This window comes from Durio zibethinus, chromosome 1 (genome assembly GCF_047325235.1).
Source record: "Durio zibethinus cultivar Kanyao isolate XHJ-2024 chromosome 1, ASM4732523v1, whole genome shotgun sequence".
Lineage (NCBI taxonomy): Eukaryota > Viridiplantae > Streptophyta > Magnoliopsida > Malvales > Malvaceae > Durio > Durio zibethinus.
Window position 1 is genome coordinate 30636278 of NC_143162.1, and position 8071 is coordinate 30644348.

The 8071-nt window shown below is 33.5% G+C and overlaps 1 pseudogene; it reads right to left on the minus strand.

The window, feature by feature from the left end:
* Positions 1–514: 514 nt before the first annotated feature.
* LOC111310762 (putative receptor-like protein kinase At1g11050 pseudogene) lies at positions 515–1257 on the minus strand (annotated as a pseudogene).
* Positions 1258–8071: the final 6814 nt, after the last annotated feature.

Below are 8071 nucleotides of genomic sequence, written 5' to 3' on the forward strand. Positions count from 1 at the left end.
TAACTAGTATTTTTTTGTACTTGAAAATTATCAAGAAATGAAATACTCTAAAAATGCTTAATCCAAAGAATTAACATGTCTTGACTAGTTGACCCTTGGTTGATTGAAACGAAGACAATCTCATCTCTGTAGCTTATAACACCTGCTGATCTGAAAATATACTTGAAGAAAGACAACATTCATGTCTAGTAAAGAAAAGAATTACCTATCACAAACAAAACCATCTTTGACGGTTTGAATTGAAAAATCATAAGTAATTTGTTTGATTGGAAACTTATGACCAAGATACATATTACTGTATAGCAAAGAATGAAGGCTTATTCTACCAAAAAAAAAAAAAACAAAGAATGGCTCAAGGTTGACGAGATTAGTTAATTAATTAATTTGACTATTAGGGGTTTAGGCTGGCTCTGTATACTTTTCATGTTGTTAATCATAATTTCTAATCCTCCAATCCACTCAATTTTTGGGTCAATGGCAATTTGTATGCCTAGAATTTGTCTATTTACGGTGGCTAATTCTGTGGCTTTCCATGCCTAACCCCAAGAACAGAATCAATGTATACTATGAATATGTTCGAGCTATGACTTGATCTATTACTTCCTAAAGATGATTTAAAGGACTCAGGACTAAGTGGCAATGGCCTATCTGGAAACTTGGGAATGTCAATAGCACCTTCTAACATAGAGACTTAGCAATTTTTGGCCTGAAAGCCACCATTACATGAACACAAAGAAACCCCACCCGAACAAACCTTTCCATCACCCCTTTGGGCCCTTTCTCTCGTATTGATTCATCAGAAATTTCTTGCACATTCCTTGGTTTCGCAAGCTTCCAAGCCCAATTCGTTGTCAATAGATAGGATGAATTTGACGTATCAAGTACTTTCTTCCCACTCTTAATTTTAAGAATCACAATTCCAAAGCTATAAACTTCACTTTTCTCTGTTAATTGTCCATAGAGAGCGTGTTCTGGTGCCAAATAACCATGTGTGCCAGCAACCCTGGTGGTGAGATGAGACGGTCCTTCCAAAATTTGCTTGGCTGATCTCAAATTGACAACTTTTACTTCCATTTTTGAGTCTAAAAGTATGTTGGTGGCCTTAACGTCTCGATGATAAATGGCTGGTTTGATTCCAAAATGCAAGTAAGCTAGACCCTTAGCCATATCAAGAATTATGTTCTTGCGCTGAGGCCAACTCAGTTGCTGCCTATTAAAATCATTGAACAGATTATCACCAAGGCTACTATTCGACATGAAATCGTAAACAAGATATCTTATTCTACCTATGACCATGTCACTTGTAACACAACAACCACGTAGAGAAAGGAGATTCATGTGCCTTATTTTGCTTATGATCTCAACTTCATTGGAAAACTCTTAATCGTGTTTTGAATGCAAATCAAGAATTTGTTTCTCTACAACCAAAGTACCATCTGCACGAGTTTCTTTGTACACAACTCCATATGCACCTTGGCTTATCAAATTCTTTTGAGAAAACCCGTTGGTGGCTCGTTTGAGCTTTTACAGATAAAACCATTTAGCACCTGAATTTGGTAACACGTTTGCCCTGAAACTAGTAATAAATCTTTTATGTTGGGTATTTCTTTTAATCTTCTTATCCCATTTCACGCACAAGATAATTAGTGTAAAAGCTAACAAAACACCAATAAGAGCACCCAAGAAAGCAAAAACCCATTTAAAAAAGGTTTTGTTGCTTAATTTTGCCTTCGGTTTCTTTATTGTAGGGCTATCCAATGGTAAATGTCTGCGCCAAGTTGTCTTTGAGGGATAAAGCCCTAAAATCAAAAAGAAAGAGAAAAGATCAATTAAAGACAAAAGCTTGAAGTAGTCCCAGTATTTAGACTCTGACACTTAAGTTAGAAATCGATAATGGAGAATAATAAAAAAGAGAATGTGAGAAAAGTAAAAGAAAGTAAGATGGTTAAATGGTATCTAAATAATCTTATTTATACTTGTAAAGAGAGGAGACATAAGGCTTAAGATGACATGGTAGATCGAGCTAACTTGAAATTTGACCGTCCACTTTGAGGATGACAAGTATGCATTTAGAAGGGCTTGCTGGGTAAACTGGTAAGGTGGTCGAGCTGATGTGGCCTCATGAAATCAAGTCAGCCTAACACGTTAGGTTGAACCAAAAGTAAAAAATGCACCTGGCTATCTATTGACAATCTTTAATGAAAAGAAAGATCATTTTACCCTTTGAACCTAAAAATACCCTCAATATTTTGTTCCCCTATTGAGCAATTTGAGTATTAAATTGACAAGCATTGATTAAGCCAATTTGATATGTGTTCGGTGATGCTGAGCTTAAATTCTTGAGTGTGGGCTTTAAGAGCTTTATTTAGTTAGTTCGATCTGAAGTCACCAAAGTGAATGACCAAAAGTGTCGATGTGAACGAGGATCGGATCAAGTAAACCTACAGGTGTTTGTCGATGTGTTTTGTATGTCTGACGTCACGTTTTCTTGTAATTATGATGATCGACGTAGGACTTGTACTTTTTTGCTAACCTATTATTATGATGACTGACGTGGGATTTGTGCTTTTTTGTTGTTTTTGAATTTTTTTTATGTTAGTACATAGTTGATCTAGTATATTACAGGTGTTTGGTTAATATGAATGGTCTTCACTGAAATAATCAGTTTACTCCTTCTACATTTAATTAGGAGAGAGAAAATTAAATGGTAAAATGAGTTAAGGTTAAGAATGTAAAAGGTTATCCTCAATAATCATTTTAGCTATGTGACACAATTTGAAGCGTTTATTTGATCTTTGTGTTTGCTATATAAAAGGTCCTCTATGGCTTTCATTTTTCACATTATAGCCTTTTAACTTTTGAGTCGACCTAATTTAATCGACTTTTAATACTTTTAACTTTATTTCAATCGACCTTTTTTTTTCTCCAACTCTTCAGTATGTCTTTTATCTTTTTTCATTATGCCTTTTAATTATAATATGTCTAGGGATTTTAGGGTAAAAGTAAGGGGAGATCAGCTTAACCGTGAAGATTTCTCTTTAGATGATGAAGTTCTTTCTGTTATTACAAGAAAGGATTATAGTCGAGCTACTGTTTAGTTAAATCTAATTTACTGAGGTAAAACACAAATTGAAGACAATGCTCATGCCAGGGGAAAACGAGTTTATCATAGGATGAATAAATTTCTTACTATAATAGATTTTGAGATCCAAAATCCTATAACTCTAATGCCAAAGATTAGCTCAACTCTTTCGATTAATGTTTTTTTCTTTTTTTCTGTTTCATCTCTTTCTCATTCTCACTTTTTTTACCTTTTTACTTTTTTTTTTATAACTTTCTAAGTTGAGCTTAAGGTCTAACTCTAGCTTATATTCTGAGTTTAAAGGGTTTTTTGGCTCTTCTTCACCTTTTTTTTTTTTTTTAAATTGAAGGTCTTAATTTTTTCTCTAACATAAGGCTCTAATTACTTTTTAAAATCAGAGTAATTCAATGATAAGGCTTTTTAAATGAACAGGCTCTGAATAAAGATCAAACAGAGGGGTCCCACTAAGCTGAGGATGAGGGTAAGGGTGAAGAAGAAGAAAAGATCACCTAAGGCAATGATGTAAAAGACTTTACCCCGTTCTACACTCTATGTAGCTTAGGTATAACCCTAAAGGATGTTATGCAGAGCCCAAAAAGCAAGGCCAACCCTAATGACTGCCCTAACATATGCTGAGTACATCATTCCAATGCTTTAAAGGTCAAATTTAACTTTCCAAAGAAAGGGTATAGCATAATAGCATCGACCACTACCAACTAAGCTATTATTCCCTTAACATTAACAAAATTTGGGTGTATTGAGAGTCCATAATAGCGAGTCTAAGGTTTTCTTTATATTTTTTTATTATAGATTTTTTTCTTTCTTATGATTTAACTATCATTTAATTCACCCCAAATTTTTTTCAGTACATTACAGGTTTTATTATTCTTTGTAAAAAACTAAGCTTTCTTCCTACTGTCTTTTTATTTAGGGAATATTTTATAGCTAAAAAGTATCCACATGATAAAAGCCTATTTTATGTGATAGCTTGGCCAGTTAAAATTTTTTTTATGGATTATCCATGTTCAATAAAAAGTTAAAGCTACTCTGTATAAAAAGGAGAACAAAAGGGTATAAGAGATAAATAATGAGCCTAACATTTTCTAAGGCATTCAGGTCGACCCTTTCACCAATAACGAGTTTGAAGTTCAGGGTAAAATAATTGACTTTCTCAAAAGGAAAAAGTTGGTTGTTGATGTTTATGAGCTGACCTCTTTTAGTGTTGTTAATGAAGTTAAATATTAAGGTAGGTGTGTAGTAACTTCATATAGTGTTTATGTTACCAAATTATTTTATGAACACTTAGCTTGTTTTCTTTTATAGAGATGTTGGCTGAAAGTGAACCTTTCAATTGAACTTGTTTTGTACATGCTCCAATGGTAAAAGGTAAGGGTAAAGCTCCTATCTAGTATGGTGCTCTTTCAAAAGGCATAAAAAATAACTGATTCACTTTTTTCTCAGCCCTCATCCAGCTTTATTATGCCCAGCAGAGGCAAAAGAACATACTGTAGAGGTCTCAAAAGAGGCAGAGGATTGAGGCCTTATCTTTTAAGTCGATCATAAGACTATAGCCCACTTCAAAGTAGGTGGCAACAAACATGGAGTTCGATTCTATAGAAAATGCATTTGAGGATCCCAAAATGGTTAGAAAGATCATGCGAATTACCTTTTCAAATAAAGGTAAGTATGCCTTCCAGCTCACTTTATTATTGTTTTATGATTTGTTTTATTTCTCAAGTCTAAGCTTGATTTTTGTCTTTTGTAGTCTCTAAATAGCTCTTGACCTACATCTTTTAAATTATAGGATAGGGTTTACTGATCGCCTACAAGACTTTTATGCACTACCATAAGACTAAGTAAGAACTCAAGACCTATGTTTGAGACCTTAATATTGCTACATAGGCGAACAAAAAACTCAAAGCCTACTATGCTAAAGTGAAAAAATCCAATGAAGAGCTTGGTAAGAAGCTCGAGGATATAATTGCTAGGCTTAAAGACATGTCAGTCCAAAAAACCACAGTTGAGCCCTTATAGCAATAGGTTGACCTCAAGCTCAATAAGGCCTTGGTCAAGGTGAAAAAGCTAAGGTTAGGCTTGAAACTGAAAAAAAGGATAAGCAATAAGTAATGAAAGATTTCTCGATGTCTAACAAGTTTTACGACATACAAACAAATTTGCTCGAGAATAGATCTTTGACTTTTTCAACTTAGTGTTGGACGAGGTGAAGTTCTTCTATGTTGACCTCAACTTGTGCAGGATCAACTTTCATAACCTGAAGCCTAAGCAAGCACCTACACCTACTAATGCTGCTGAGGATGAATATGAGTAAAGATGGAAGTTGTTATTGATGCTGCCTTCAAAGCTGAGGCTGGGGAGCCTAAGGCTAAGGTCAGAATTGGTAAGCCTCTAACGTCAGTTCTTAAGGAGTAGGGAAAAGAGCTCGAAGAGAAGGATGCTTAGGATATATTTTTTTTCCTTTTTGATAACTTTTGTAATTCTTTTTCAAACTAATAAGATGTTGTAAATAATTATTGGTGAAATGGAAATATATATTTTTTTACACAAGTTTCAGCTCTAAATTTCTTTTCTTTTACTTCATATCTCATTTTTCTTTAATTTCAATAACCAAGTCTTAGCTCAGTATTTCACAGAATAATTACATAAATTAAATTAACTTAAGAATGTAAATTGCACAAGTGCCAGCTCGTTATAGGATTATGATTGAGGTTCCCACTCGAATCATAAATCTGCTTCCCAATATTAGTCTTTCAATGTTAGTAGATTTTATATAATAGTTTTTAACTAATCGATCTTTTAGTGTAAGATCGATCAATTTATTTTGCTAACTTGATCAATAGACTTCAAACTTAAAACTTCATTGTTAATTCAAACTTTATTATTAACTCGAATGTACAAAAGTTAGCTCAATTTATGCATTATATTAAATCTAATATTATGTGTTTTGAATAAAGTTGAAGCTTTTATTTAGCTCAGAGAATAAGCAGTACACGTATTTTTTTAGAGTTACAAATGGTAGCTCGGTCTTATGGTCTTTATCAATAATAAACTTCTAGGTCATCTATATTCAATGTCTTCGGAATGAGATTGCAATTCATGTTTTTCAACTTGTAAGTCACATCGATGACCTTTTTGATAATGTAGGGCCCTTCTTAGTTTGGGGCCAATTTTTCACCTTAGTCATCAACTTCTAAGGCTTTTACTTTTTTGAGCACCAAGTCGCCTTTCTTTATGTTTTTTCATCGAACCTTGTTATTATAGAAATTGAATAATTTTGCTAGTAGGTTGCTATTTTGTTCAAAGCTATGTCTCACAGCTTTTTTGTCAAATCCAAATTAGCTCTTAGAGACTTTTCGTTCCCTTCTTCAGTTTTGAGCTCAACTTGAAGACTTGGAAGGTCGATCTCTACAAGCATGACGGTTTTCGTCCCAAATGCCAAATTAAAGAGGGTTTTTTTTGTAGGAACTTTTATGGTCATTTTTAGTGCCTATAGTACTCTAGGTAGCTCAGTTGGCCCACTTGTCCTTAACTTCATATAACTTTTTCTTAAAGGCTTCTACTATGGTCTTATTAGTCATTTTAGCTTGGCTGTTGGACTAAAGATATGCAACCAAAGTGAATCTCAAGTCAATGTTAAGGTTGGAGCACCATTCTTTTAAACTTCGGATTATTGAACTATTTTTCATTATTTATTATTATGGCATGAGATAAACTAAATTGACAAATTATATTATTCCAGACAAACTTTTTGACCTAAGATTCAGTTGTGGTAGCTAGTGCCTATATTTTGAGCCATTTAGTGAAATAGTTAACTACTACCAACACGAATCTCTTCTGTCTTATGGCTGAGGTGAAAAGGTCAATGACGTTTATCCTCCACTGTATTAAAGGCCAATGACTGATAACATAAGTTAGTTCGATTGATGAAAAGTGTTGTATATGTGCAAATCTCTAGCATTTATCACAAATATTCACTAGATCAATCATATTTTTTTAGATGGTCAGCCAGTAGTAACCTTGTTTGAGTATCTTATAAGCCAATGGCTGAGGTTCGAGGTGATTATCACATATCTTTCATAGATTTCCTTGAGTACATAGTTTGCCTTATTTTTATCTACGCAACTTAGATAAGGCAAATGGAAAGATCTTTTGTATAGTTTTTCATTGATTATGGTGTACCAATGAGCTTTTCTCACTAAGGCCTTAGCTCAAACCTTATCTTTGGGTAATTCACTAGACATTAAGTAGGCTCTAATTGAGGTCAACCATGACTCTTTTTCTTCAATTTGGTTGAGTTGTTTTTCATCAATGCTTTTCTCTATTAGCTCTTCCACCAAAATATAAACTAAGCTATTGATTGCTATTTCTTATGCCAACTTAAATGATGAGTTAACCATGGTGTTTTTTGACCTTGGTATTTTTTTGATCTCAACCTTGAAAAATATGACCAAGTGTGCCAATGTTTTATCCAAGTATTTCTTTATTTTTTCTTCTCTAGTTTCAAAATTTTCATTTATTTGATCAATGACTAGTTGAAAGTCATTATATGCAATGATGTTTTTCACATTCAGCTTGGCAGCTAATCTTAGATGAGTAATTTATGCTTCATATTTAGCATCGTTATTTAAAACTTTAAACCCAAACTTCAGGGCATACTAGAATTGCATGCTCTCTGAACTAATTATAATTAGGGTGGTTTCACTTTTCTTATTAGTAACTGATCCATCCACGAAAAGCTTTCACATTTTTTTCTTATTTTATTTCATCAACCTTTTTAGGTTGTTCATCGATCTAAATCGAGGTGCATTCAATGGCAAAATCTACTAGCACATTTGATTTTAAGGTCGACCTAGTTAGAATATATAGGTCATATACGCTGAGCTTTATTGTCCACTTGATTAATCTTTCTGATAGTTTAGGCTTTTGTTAAACTTCCCTAAATGGCTTATCAGTCAAAACATTGATCAAATG